This window comes from Coenobita brevimanus, chromosome 53 (assembly GCF_032717465.1).
Source record: "Coenobita brevimanus isolate Jiangsu-jjx chromosome 53, ASM3271746v2, whole genome shotgun sequence".
NCBI lineage: Eukaryota > Metazoa > Arthropoda > Malacostraca > Decapoda > Coenobitidae > Coenobita > Coenobita brevimanus.
Genome location: NC_137006.1, coordinates 15,051,179 through 15,065,670, shown reverse-complemented (window position 1 = coordinate 15,065,670; position 14,492 = coordinate 15,051,179).

Here is a 14,492-nt window from a genome sequence, read left to right as displayed (position 1 = left end):
ACTCTGACAGTGAATAAACAGCAAGAAATTCTCCACTAGACCACACAGGAATTTTGAGTGTTGTGCAGTGAAAAAAACGGTGTGTTGTGTTAAGGTTTTAGAAATGAGAGAAAAGACTCAGTGGAAAAAAAAAAATTTAACGTAACTAACCTTCTTTGTTTTGGCTTTGGAAAATAAAAAAAAATTGGGAAAAGTTAATGTGCAACACTAAATTAAACTGGAACATTATTTGGACTAAAGTGAACACTGTGAAGAGAACGGACTTCTGTGTGTTATTGACTAAGTTCAGTGCAAGACTTCAGGAAGAGTGTACTGCAAGTGCTTCAGGAAATCGTTCTTACTGTCAAAGTCCGAGAGGAGGCAGTTATTCATCGAGGTGGCCAGGGACTTGCTGTAAGTAGCCAGAATGTTTCATACTGTACTTTTTTCCCATACTATACTTACCAGAATGTTTCATACTGTACTTTTTTCCATACTATACTTACCTCATGCATGTGCAGTAAGAATGTGTTTTTCAGAGTTAGGCTAGATTAGGGTCCATAAGTACCAGAATGTTTATTAATGTATGAACATACTCCTAAACCCTCATTTTATGTTTCTTTTGCATTTATTTCGGTCATTTATGTGCCTTATTGATGTGATTTGGGTGTTAAATAAGTGCTATGCATGTCCAGAGGGAGTTGTATAGGTGTTTCTCTGAGTTAGGGTCCATAAGTACAAGTCCATAAGCTGGGGCCCAATATCCGGATGAAACCAATAACCGAACATACCGATGGCTCTATTACTCCGGATATTGGAGTGATTATATATATATATATATATATATATATATATATATATATATATATATATATATATATATATAGTAATCCCTCCAATATCCAACGTAATAGAGCCAAAGGAATATCCGGATAGTGATCCTGTCTGGATATTGGGCCCCAGCCTCCTGGACTTCTACTTATGGACCCTAACTCAGAAAAACACCTATACAACTCCCTCTGGACATGCATTGCATCTATTTAAGACCCAAATCACACCAATAAGGGACATAAAAGACTGAAATAAATGCAAAAGAACCATAAAATGAGGTTTTAGAGGTGAGTTTATCCAATATTAAACATTCTGGGTACTAACAAGTCCCTGGCTCCTGGACTGGTTTGAACCGCCAGTTTGCAGTCCACAGTTATCCTCTGCACTCTAAATTCTAACTTCTTAACACTGCACAACACTGTAAATTCCCGTGTGTTCTTGTGGCGAGGTATTGCAGTTTATTCACTGTTTATTCACAAAAAACAAGCACCTGTGGCTTGCACTGCTATAAGCATCCGCTCTCGATCAGAGTTTGGCTGTGACTGTTGATGATGGCGGGGTAACAGAGCTGCCAGATCGCAACGGCCACATTACCAATCTCCTCAACTTTCATTACCAAATTTAACATTTCATTACCAAATTCGTAAAGCTTGCATTGATCCTTCACTAATTATATATACAAGTGGAAATACATGTACTCACTCTCCTTATAATTAACACCATGTTGATTATTTTCACGCTATGTAGGGTAGCAGATTAATCAGAGAGAGCAAACAGTCCACCATCTCCATCCTGTGTATCCTCATACATGTGAAAAATCCATTTGGTAATGCATTATTCTGATTCATTACCAAACGAATTTTTCATTACCAAAGTGGCCCCACACTTGGTAATGAAAAATACGAAATGGCAACCCCGACAGGGGAGGGGGGAGGGGGAGGAAGGAAAGGGTGAAGGGATCATGATGTAACAGCTGTTTGGCTCCATGCGGCAATTTCAAATTATGGGAGGGAAAAAAGTCAGAAATTTTACAATTTATTTTGCGGTTTTTGGCCCATTTTGGGAATATTGGATCCTGGGACGATTATGTCTGGTTAGTGGGGATGTTCGGATATTGGGCGTTCGGATATTAGGGGAATTACTTATATATATATATATATATATATATATATATATATATATTCATTGTCAGACACCATGTATCCCAGACAGGGTGGCCAAGGGCTTAGAGTTAATTGTTTTACAGGGAGGGGCACTAATCCTCCACCAACCCCACTTGACGTAGGGATGCCAACAGCATCTGGTGTTCCCAGGCGGTCACCCATCCAGGTACTAACCAGACCCAACGTTGCTTAACTTCGCTGATTGAACAGGAAGCGGTGTACTCAACACATATATATATATATATATATATATATATATATATATATATATATATATATATATATATATATTTATATAACCCCACATTATTGCTATTTTATATAAAATATGTATACAGTATTTACAATATTTATACAGTTGGTCTCACTTGTAACACATAGGTTTTTCCTATCGTTTCCAAGTTTTCAATCCTAGCTTGCAGTCTGTACATAGCCAATAATAATATAGCAAATATGATGGATAAAATTATAAGGATGACTGGAACTGGGTTATAAACATAATATAGATTTAATCCTGCTAAATTCCTGTCAAGGTTGTATTGATCGGTTACATGGTTTCAAACCTAGGTGAAGTTAGCTTAATATGTGTGGACATTTAAATTCATCTTCGGTAATGGTTGAAAGAACTTATGTGTGTAGTTTAGAACTGCATAGCGATTTCTAGTAGGTAAGGTGGACAAAGAAAGGGTTAGTACTGACCAGTAATCCGATGATATTTACAAACCAGATGCTGATGTATGGGTTAGAGGTGTGTCTGGGCATGTTACGAAAACTAATGTATTTTGAGTGAAACAGAAAAAAACTTTGAATGTCCAATGCATTGATTTGGGATGAATGAATCTGGAGCAAATGTGAAGTTGCAATGATGATGGATGTTGTGATTCTTTATGACAGCCATTTCGCAAGAGACAGTCTCGAATGGCTAAAACGTGAAGATATACGTCGGACAAAGGCGAAATGCGTGCAGTGATGTACGTCATTTATGTTCAATTGTTGTTTCAGTAGTGAAGGAGACAGTTTCCTGTTTACCAGAGACCATGATGACTTCTATTTTGGTGTTGATGGTGACTAATGAGTCATCAGTTTTTAGAAGGATAGGGGTATATCTGATATACTGCGAAAAAAAAAAAGTAATGTGTTATGAATGGAACCTGAAGTAATAATGATGTTGGTGTGAGTGTTGCCTCTAAGTATGGATAAGATAACACCAGATACCTTTCATCAAACAGAGGCTTCAAACCATGCTTATTTACCTACTGACTGATTATTTGATGTTGATTGTGAATGGGGAGTAAATTAATGGGGATTCTACCAGTACGACTATTAGCAATGCCTTTCCTGAAAGCTTGATAACAAACTCAAGTATTGCCTAACTGAAGTACTATTATGTCAATATGTTCCATGACCACTGAGAAGTGTTGGAGAAATGTTGTATTCCTTTGCAGTGCATTTACTTTCTCCACAATTTCTTGAGTTATTTCCCTGTCTTTCGTACGTTCTTTACAATCGTCATCATTATACTGTTCTGGGTACCAGGTAGCTTATGTTGATATGAGAAAATTTGTGTAGCCATGTTATATTTGTTATTTATATCTTCAAGATCAGTTTCTGTAGCCAATCCAAAAATGTTACCCGGAATTGCTCCCCCTAGATCGATCAAGCCACGTTTGTCACATGTATCTGTGATGTTTGTTTCCCTGATTGTGCCAGTCCAACGTCATGGGATGTTGATCATTCTGAGCATAATGGTGTTGACATGTTCTAACTTCCAGTCTGCTAACTTAAATATTTCAGCCAATTCTTGTGCTGGATGAGAATATGAGGAAGGGCTTCTAAATGCTGTTTCTAGAGTTGTAAGTGGTTTGCTATATTGTGCAAAATGACTGGTAGATTGTACTGTATGTTCAAACAGACTTTATTGCTCACTGTGTCATGCACAATAGCCGTAGAGGTGGATGGTGTGATATGGCAACCCTGTCTTACTACATGTGGAGGGTGTAAGTGAGGAGTTCATCATCCTGTCAGCATGAACAGTAGAATCCATTTAATAAATACCCTCATCTTTACCTACCGGGAGAATAACTTTATAAGATAGCTAGCCCAATGGTGTTAGCTAGTCATACTAGGGATGATGATACTGATGACAAACTTTTCATTGATCTTGACTTTAATCTGGCTCTTGGAGAAATGTGACTCTGCTCTAAAATCTTCACTGTATTACCTAAAAGAGGAGTCTAAATCGATTCCTAGGTCATGTAAATACCTTGTTATGCACCTATGTTTGTATGTTTGGTATGCAATCGTAATTTATTACAGTATGTATTGATTTCTTCCGGTATTATTCCATCTTATTTAGGGTCATTCCATGAAAATGTCAACCTCTAGCCCGCCGCATCCCGGAGACGTGAATTCACGTCCTCACATGATGTGTACTCATATCCCGGAGATGTGAATTAGCCCGGCAACATTGCAAGGTCCCTAATTTGCACAATTTTCAATTTTCGCGAGTGATTTTTGGCACGTATACACGGGACACCTTCCTCTATTCCTCTACAAGATGCCAGGCAGGGACAATGCCTTACACCGCATAACCTCTCCCCCCCCCCTGCACGCCATTGTCTCGGCAATTCACCTGTTACTAGTGACCTGGCCAATAAAGACATTCAGGGCCAGAGTAATTCCCCAATCGATGACAATGTGGAGGACAAAGTTTACACAGCATTAGAGGAAGAAACAGTCAGAAATGATGATCAGGTAATGTGGGAAAAAAAGGTCATGAATGGTGATGAGTTAGTGAGTGAAACAATGCTTATAATGCCTATATTACTGTTTGAAAACCAATATACTCTTGTACTACATATAAATTCGTACCAAGTAAATAAATAAATACTGTTTATGAGTGGATAAAATCGTTACCCTCCCATAGAACTCGTTTTGTTTGGTGTCAGCCTGTTAGAAAACCCAGTCAGGTAAGGAGGTACTCGTACCTAGATCGAGTATTTTAAACCTCAGGTGAGCGATTTCTCTATGAATTTTCGATGTTTTTCACCAAAAGCGGATGTTTGAGCAAAAGAAAAAAAAAAAAGGTCCAAAAATGTCGGGACTGGGGCGTGCCACTGCCCAGAAAACGTCAGGATGGGGCGGGCTAGTGTCAGTCTCAGAATTCATCAAAAATATAAAAATTATATACCATTTCGAAGCTTAAACATTGAATTTCATGAATCTGGACAGAAAAAGTTTCTAAACTGTTTACTGAGAGTGAGACATCAAAAAATGTTGTACCATGTAGCTGAAGAAGAATTCATGTTGAAATAGGCGATTCATCATCATTGAACTGAGTATACATTTGTTTGGATTGCTGTCACTGGTATTTTATTGAAGACGCATCTATCTGAGTTGTAACTGCCATTATAGTCGTTTACATATACTTTGTGGTCAGACTGTGACACGATCTTGAATTGGAAGTACTTCAGGAGAAACGTGTCTGACGTTTTTTTTTTTACATTTTTCCAATAAACAGCTTACAAATTGGAGAAAACTAACATAGCTTTATATTACAAATGGGTATCTTATTACCTTAGTAATGTAGCCCTGTGATATTTTGTAAGATACTCTGGTAAGCATTATGCTCCATCACGCATAGCATGAGGAATGTTGCCAGGTAGAGAAGTAACGTTTCTCATGCATAGCTTTAAACAAAAAATCACTGCAGTTACACTGAATTCAGGGAAAGGTGGGTAGGTACGGTGGGGGGGCTGGGTGTGTTGATATGATGGATGGCATTATTGGGAGGGGAAGGGTGGGTGACATTCCTGGGTGGGGAGGGTAGGTGACTGTGGTTGGTGGACAAGATAGGTCGTCGGAATGTGTGGGTCGCCAGGGTGGCTGAGAATATTGTGTGGCCAGGGTGCTCTGCGTGGATGGTTGGGTTGGTGGGTTGAGTGGGTGGGTGAGTTCAGGGTGGGTAGATGTGTTGGGTGGCATTGTTATATGAGCTTGGTGGGTGGCATTCGTGGGTGATCAGGGAGGATGGCCGAGAGTGGTGTGGTTGATGGGCCGCACAAGTGGCTGGGAAGGGTGAGTGTTGGATGGGTTGAGTGAGCAGGTGGATATGTGGATGGGTGGATATGTGGCTCCCCACATGACATGACAGGAGTTGGACTTTTAGAGTTAGTAGTCATATAACTTGTCACAGTTAATTAGATTTTAGTACATCGTTTACAATACAAAGCAATATTTGGAATATAATTTTATGCAGTGGGGTCATTCTATTGAAATCTGCTAAAGCTTCAACTTTCTCGCTGAGCTGAATGTGGATGTATACTCGTAGTAATACATGAAATAGTAGAATAAATTATAGTAACATTAGCTGCAGGAAGACGTGAGAGAAAGTGATGCTTCAGATCTCCAATCCATCCGGCTAACAAATTGGTGGTTTTGTGGGGTAAGGAGGGATAGTTGGGGAATGGACGTGTGCGATTAACCTGCTCTGTGGTGGCAGACTACCCTGTTCCCTTATTATTGTTTATTGCTGCACTGGTTCATTGTACAACCAAGAAGTTGTCTTAACATTATGATCTGCAGTCATTGAGTCAATGCCTGAAGAGGGCATGATCAAAGTTAATTACCTTAGAAAGAGGCATATCAACAGAGTGAGTCATATTCAGTGTCATTTCCCTGACAACCCAGACAGAGATTAGATTGCAGAAGACATGGTTGTGCTAGGCTTTGCCAACCCTTGAAGTATGAAGAATGGTACATACACTCGAAGGGGTGACTTTTCCCTCCTCGATCAGCAAGTCTGTGTTGATGTCATGTTATTGATGTCACTTGAATATGATGAAGTCACTTAAACAGGAATTGTCTTCTGGTTAGTTCATTCATTCATTTAGCATGTAATCCAGTGTTGCCCCATGAGGCATGTAGGAGACCGGGGTTAGGCAAGTTGGTCCTGACATTTAAGATGAAAGTGACCAGCCCCACTCATCGCTGAGTGGCATTGCGTGAGCAATAAACCCCAACCACCCTTGGATATAAACCTGCACTGGCTCAATTCGACTGGAGCACCTTAATTGCCCACTAAAATACCAGGTGCCATAATGTGGCCGTATGGTTGCCACCCAGCATGATGAATGGTTTCCTGGTGTACAGGAAACCATCTGGCTTGTCACTCAGTGTAGAGTCATCCGTAGATAGAAGGAAGAGGAAAGAATGAAGGAAGGAAAGACAGAAAAGGAAGGATGGAAAGAAGGAAGGAAGAGAGGAAAGGGCAGGCACCCGAAAGCAGCACTACATCGACAGAGTGGATGGTGAATGCGCCCACCTACCACTTTCTAGTTATTATAGTACACGTTTTGTTTTGTTTATGTTTGTGTTTACAATTTCTGTAACTGTAACACGAGTTAACTGTATAATCAGATTTCAATGAAAATCGCACAAGTAACGCTTCTTACGTTTTGGGAAACGTGTCTCATGGTCAAATTTTCCTTTACAACACAACAGTTATTTGCAATAATCAAATTTGCTGGGCATGGTTATGATCCTTATCTATTGATATATAATTGATAGGAAGCACTCCTTGATGGAACCAGTCAAATTACAGACTTACTGAAATTACTTATGACAACTACAAGAGGGGGTAGCAGCACGGTAACGTTCCTCATGTAACTTTTGAAAATCTATATAACATCCAGAGTAAACATAAACATTCTGAATGTTGTATGATGTAAGGTGAAGTGTTGGTTATATATCTTGCAAAGGCCATTTGTTTATATTGCATGCTTTTGCCTATAACTGAGAGCAGTTCAATAACTTGTCTCCGAATGTAACGTTCCTCACGATTGAATGACCGAAACTAGGTTCTTTGGTTGTATCTGTGGTTTTATAATTGCAGGCTAAATTTCTTAGACCCTTTTTAAATGATCAATACAAACGTCTCTTCGTCACTTAATATTGCTTAATTAATACCTTATTGGCTGTTCTCTTAATTACCCTGATGTTTCTGAAGTGGAGAGAAGTGTAATAAATAGTGATAAGAAAAAATGGGGACAGGCACAGAATAGAAATGATATATACGAGGGAATCAAGTGAGTGGATGAAGGGTGCCCCAACCTATCACTTCTTGTGTGTAGTAATGAAGCCATTTCAGAATCAAAAGGACATTGATAATACGAGTACACAAAGAAATATTAATGTGTCAAATGCAGAACTGAATTGTCAAAGATTTTAAGATAAAATAAAACTATTAACATGTCATTGGCAAAATTAGATACCTACTGTATGCTAGAAGTGCCAGCGAGCCTAAAAATTCTGCGTGGCTACGTCATTTACTCGTAATCTAGGAACTCTGTTTTCATATTCTGTTGCTATTGCGGGACATTTTTTCTCAAATGAAAAAATATCCCTGAAAGTGAAGGGTTTAATCAGGGGTTACATATTAAAATTTGTTGTAAACATTACATAGACGTATGAACACAGGACTGATAAAACAAGGAGCACTCACAGAGTGTGGCACCCATGCTCACCAGCTGGTCTATGGATCGATTATTTGACTATGCCCTGTGTCCTTGATCTACGACAGATAACCCTTGGAATCATCTTACTTCATGCATACCTAATTAATTCTCAGTCCTTCGACCAAGTTTGATTCATATTGAATCAAAACTGTTTGAGTTGTCATTGCCCAGTGACCTTGACCTTTGATCTCTTCATGTGGCATTGATTTTGACACTGTTATAAAAATCTAGTGTTTTCATTCTTGTTTTACCCTGAAGTTTCAAAAAAGTTAGTCTCCATCAGGTAAAAAACGTTCAGGTTGACCTTGCGATGTTACAGTTGCCTCAAACCAATGGTTTTATTTTATTTTCGAAAAAACGGTCAATCACATGGATGATCCTTATTTACCAAGTTTGATCGAAACCAGATCATAACTCATTTCTTTATTTTATTTTATTTATTTATTTATTTATTTTTGTCACGAGCCGTGTGATGTAGACCTGTGACTGTTCTCAAAGTATAATTATGTTGTCCCTGCTTTGCCCTTAACCCTTCCATAAAATTTTTTTCAAGTCAGAACAAAACTGTTGTAACTGACCCCGCTCTGTGACCTTGGATTGACCTTTCCCGATGATCTTGACCTTTGACTTATTATCATAAAGTAAAATCCTCATATTCTTTAACCTTAGCTCTCAACAAAGTTTAATATGAATCAGGTAGAAGCTGTTCATCTTGCCATATGAATTTGGCGCTTGACCTGTTGCTCAATAAAGTATGTTCAGACTTTATCTATCAATCAGTCATTTAGTGTCTGGGTTATTTTGTTAACGAGCGACACTTTGCCCTTGTTGACTGATCTTGACTTTTGACCATAACATTAATGGTTTTATTCGCACCTTACCGTCAACATTACTTCCAAGTACAGAATCAACTGGACAAAACTTGTGTAAGTTGATCTGGTAGATCATCTTTTGACCTATCCACAAGACCTTGACCTTTGCCTTATTGTTTTCAGAAGTATTAAGTTTCCACATGAATTGATTCTCAACCCTTCCACCAACTTCGGCTAAAAGGAGATAAAAACTGAATTATCCTTTTAGACACACACACACACACACACACACACACACACACACACACACGCTACACACACACACGCTACACACACACACGCTACACACACACACGCTACACACACACACAAACACCCCCCCTACACACACACACAAACACCCCCCTACACACACACACACACACACAAACACCCCCCCTACACACACACACAAACACCCCCTACACACACACACAAACACCCCCCCTACACACACACACACACAAACACCCCCCTACACACAAACACCCCCCCTACACACACACACAAACACCCCCCTACACACACACACACAAACATCCCCCTACACACACACACAAACACCCCCCTACACACACACACAAACACCCCCCCTACACACACACACAACCCCCCCCCACACACACACACACACACCCCCCCCACACACACAAACACCCCCCCAACCACACAGGCACACACACACACACACACACACACACACACACACACACACACACACACTTAGAAACTTTGTAGCTTCTTGTAGTGTGTTTTGTAGATCAGTTATACATATATAACACTCGTGGACGAGCGGTTGTTATACGTGAGTAGTTTTGTAAGTAGATAATCTTCGTTCCCTTTGTCACACAACGACAAGAGAGGTAAAGATTAGTATGGGACTATTTTTATTTGTCTTGGAAATATTAACAAAGTCTCTCACACACGAGTGAAGTATAGAGTCCTGCTGTTACCACCCCACTGTCTCATTCCATCTCTCTCTGCCACCCTCTTGCCCCTGTTGCTAGCCTCCTTCTCCTCTCTGATTCCTACATTCTTGTTTAGCAGGGGTCGTGTCGCGTGAGCTACATTGTTGTGGAAGCTTCTAGAACCCTGTATGTCTGTGTGTATGTAGTGCTTCCGATGCCTGCTGGCATACTGTTCATTAAGTATTTGCTGAACTCATTTCCTTTTGGTCGATTCTTGCTGACACACTTCCTATCTCACACCCTGGCTTGGTGCTTCTATCTGTCTGTCTGTCTATCTGTCTATCTATCTATCTGTCAATGAGTTGTATTATTATAATATGGAGTCCTGACATGGCTCGGTCACGCCAGCTGGCGGTCCTCCGACAGCAATCATCAGTGACACACTCTAATCTATTAATACATAACACTGATTATAATATTGTATAGACATAATATTCATTATAATATTGTACTGGCCTAATAATATTCTAAAAAAATAATACGTTTTAAACATATATACATAATTGTACAAATGCACTATAGTTAAATTGATTATAGAATATTCTATAACATATTGTAAAATATGTGTGTATAACAGACATATGCATACAATTGTGCAATGGTAATATTGCTAGGTTATTACATTACATATGGAGTTATCCCTTTGGTAATGTCTAATATTTCACCTAACTTGAATGATGATTCTGGTAATACAGAATTGTAGTAACATTGTATAAATTGTTACATAATTATATTTTTATTGTACATAATTGTATTATAATTGTTACATATCGTTTGTAGTTACATAACTGTAGCAACTGTAAAGTAATTGTATTAACACGGTAGTAATATCGTAGTAACATTGTAGTAATATAGAATTGTACTAACATTGTATGAATTGTTGCACAACAATTGTAGTGTACATAATTGTATTGTAATTGTTACATATCGTTTGTAGTTACATAATTGTAACAGCTGTAACATAATTCTAGTCACACTGTAGTAATATTGCAGTAACATTGTAGTAATACATAACTGTAACATTGAATGAATTGTTACATAATTGTACTGTTACATAATAATTGTATTGTACATAATTGTATTGTAACTGTTACATATCCTTTGTAGTTACATAACTGTAACAACTGTAAAATAATTGTATTAACATTGTAGTAACACAGATTTGTGCTAACACAATAATTGTATTGTACATAATTGTTACACAATAATTGTATTGTACATAATTGTATTGTAATTGTTACATATCGTTTGTAGTTACATAATTGTAACAACTGTAACATAATGCAATCGTTTGTCGTTACATAACTGTAGTAGTTGCAGTAATATTGTAGTAACTGCAGTCCTGACATCGCTAATCCGGTCATGTTGCGGTCAATGATGGTGATGTTGTGCCTTGCCGCTGGCTCGTGGAGAACAATAATTTGTTTTTTGTTTCACTTATAGAAGGAGTTTATGTGGTATTTTGGCATTTGTAGTAACACACCTATTTTCATTTGTTTGTTATGTGATCTTACTGTATTTTTTCTTTTTTTTTTGTACTGTATGTATTGATTTTCTATAGTTTGTTTTTCTTCGTTTGTCTACGCTTTTTTGGTGTTGTCCAAGGTTGCATAATTGCTGGTTAGTTCCGTTGGGATCTTTTTATAAGGTTTAGTTTATATTGCACAGATATTATTGAAAATGATATTATATAGCCCCATATTTTGTTTTTGTTTTTTTAATATATATACACTATATACAGTATTAACTATATGCACTCACTTGTTCACTTGTACCTATCGTAGGCAATGTATGCGTCAGCACTGTGTGGAAATCTTTGTCTTCACGCTTGCGTGGAAGATTATGTTCATTCTTGCTAACGTCATTTGTGTTGGCTTTTTTTTTTTTTTTGGTTTTCCTTGTAACTTAATTTGTCTCTTTCCACTAGGTAGCTTTAATTAATAAATGTTTCATACAGTTCTTTTAATCGCTCACTAAGTAACTGTGATAGTATATTTTCTTTTTTACTTTATGGATGTAATAATGTATAGCTGCATGTATGAAACACGTATTTTATGTAGGTATAAATGGTAACACTTGTTGGTAGTAAATTAATGCTATAGTAATGAATGAATATATATACGGTTTAGAATATTTATTGTTGGTGCAAGTATTTAGTGATTGAATTATGCAGATAACTGAAGTAGGTATATGTACGTAAGTTGCAACTATACAGCACATATTATGTGTTTGTACCGAAGTTTTTTGTCTTCCACTGTGTATTGCATAAATGAAGAACTATGTAACCAACTAGATTTTACCGTGGTGGGAATGGTGTGACTGGTGGTGAGTGGTGGTGTCACACACGAGTTGATTCACATGGCATCGTCTCAGCAAACACGCACAGTGACGTCGACTTCTCACCCTCTGGTAGCTGTGGTGAGTAAATGAGTGAAAAAAGATGAGTAAGATGAGTTGTGAATAGGGCTTGGTATTTGCTTCGTCGTCTTGACCTCTTCACTCCTTACGAGACCGTGGTGATGTTGGTGGAGGTAGGGGGCAGATGGAGAGAGAGGCGGTAGTCTGCTGGTTGTTGCTATGTTCTTGCTTTTCGTTTGCTTGTTTTGTTTTTCTTTCTCAATTTATTCTTGGTCCTTTTTTCTTGTGATTTACTTGATGTGGGATGAAGAATGTCGCTACTTGTAGGTGTGTGTAGAAGATTATAGAGATGACTCGTGGTGTTGCTACTTGTATTGATCGTAGATGGTTGTAGTTCGTTGGAAGATTGTTTGTATCAATATTTTGTTAAACTACTGGTAAGGCATCGTGTGACCTCTTCACCTCTACATCAGCGTGATGATTGGGGAGACGGAAGGAGGTTTGGAGAGAATACTGTCAGGAGCTGGTTGTGAGTTGTTGGTTGTAAGAGGTATTGTTTGTTTTCTATCTTGATAATGTAGACTCAACTGTACACTCGTAGACTCGTAGGCTCGTAAACTCATAGACTCGCAGGCTTGTAGACTCACAGACTCATAGACTCGCAGGCTTGTAGACTCGTAGATTCGCAGACTCGTGAACTCGTAGACTCATTGCCTAAACTCGTAAACTTGTAAACTCGTTCTTCTTGCAGCGTACCCGCTTGTGGTTACTTGATCGTAGAATTGTAGTTTCCTGATGGTGTAGAATCAACTGTAGAACTGTAGCTGATATTGAATACAGTCTCGCCTGCCTTTGTAGAAATTCACTGTAGAACTGAAGCTAATCTTGGCTAGAGTCTCTCCTGCTTTTGTAGAAATTCACTGTTGATTCGTAGACGAGGTTCATACTTTTGCTGCCACTATCTTGTAGGAACTTCGTAGCTTCTTGTAGTGAGTTTTGTAGATCAGTTATACATATATTAGACTCGTGGACGAGCGGTTGTTATACGTGAGTAGTTTTGTATGTAGATAACCTTCGTTCCCTTTCTCATGCAATGACAGAAGAGGTAAAGATTAGTATGGGACTATTTTTATTTGTCTTGGAAATATTAACAAAGTCTTTCACACACGAGTGAAGTATAGAGTTCTGCTGTTACCAACCCACTGTCTCTCTCTGTCACCTTCTCGCCCCTGTTCCTAGCCTCCTTCTCCTCTCTGATTCGTACATTCTCGTTTAGCAGGGGTCGTGTCACGTGGGCAACACTGTCGCGGAAGCTTCTAGAACCCTGATGTCTGTGTGTATGTAGTGCGTCCGGTGCCTGCTGACATACTGTTCACTAAGTATTTGCTGAACTCATTTCATTTTGGTCGATTCTCGCTGACACTCTTGCTATCTCACACCCTGGCTTGGTGCTTCTATCTGTCTATCTATCTATCTATCTGTGTATCTATCTATGAGTTGTATTATTATAGTAGAGTCCTGACACACAGACACACACACACACACACACACACACACACACACACACACACACACAAACACTTGACACATAACACCTGCTATCGTTTCGCGAGTGCGGGTGTAATACGAGGTCCACATTTTGAGGGGATTACGTTGGCAGATATGGAACGTCACTGAGTCTTCTAAGCACATTAGGCTGCATTTGCTCTATACATTACATTACGTATCCCCAGCTCGTAAATTATTTACTCAGTCATCATCACATGATCCATTCTTCCAAGAACTGTCACCCTGAGTCCAACCTTCCTCATGAATATCTTAAAATTA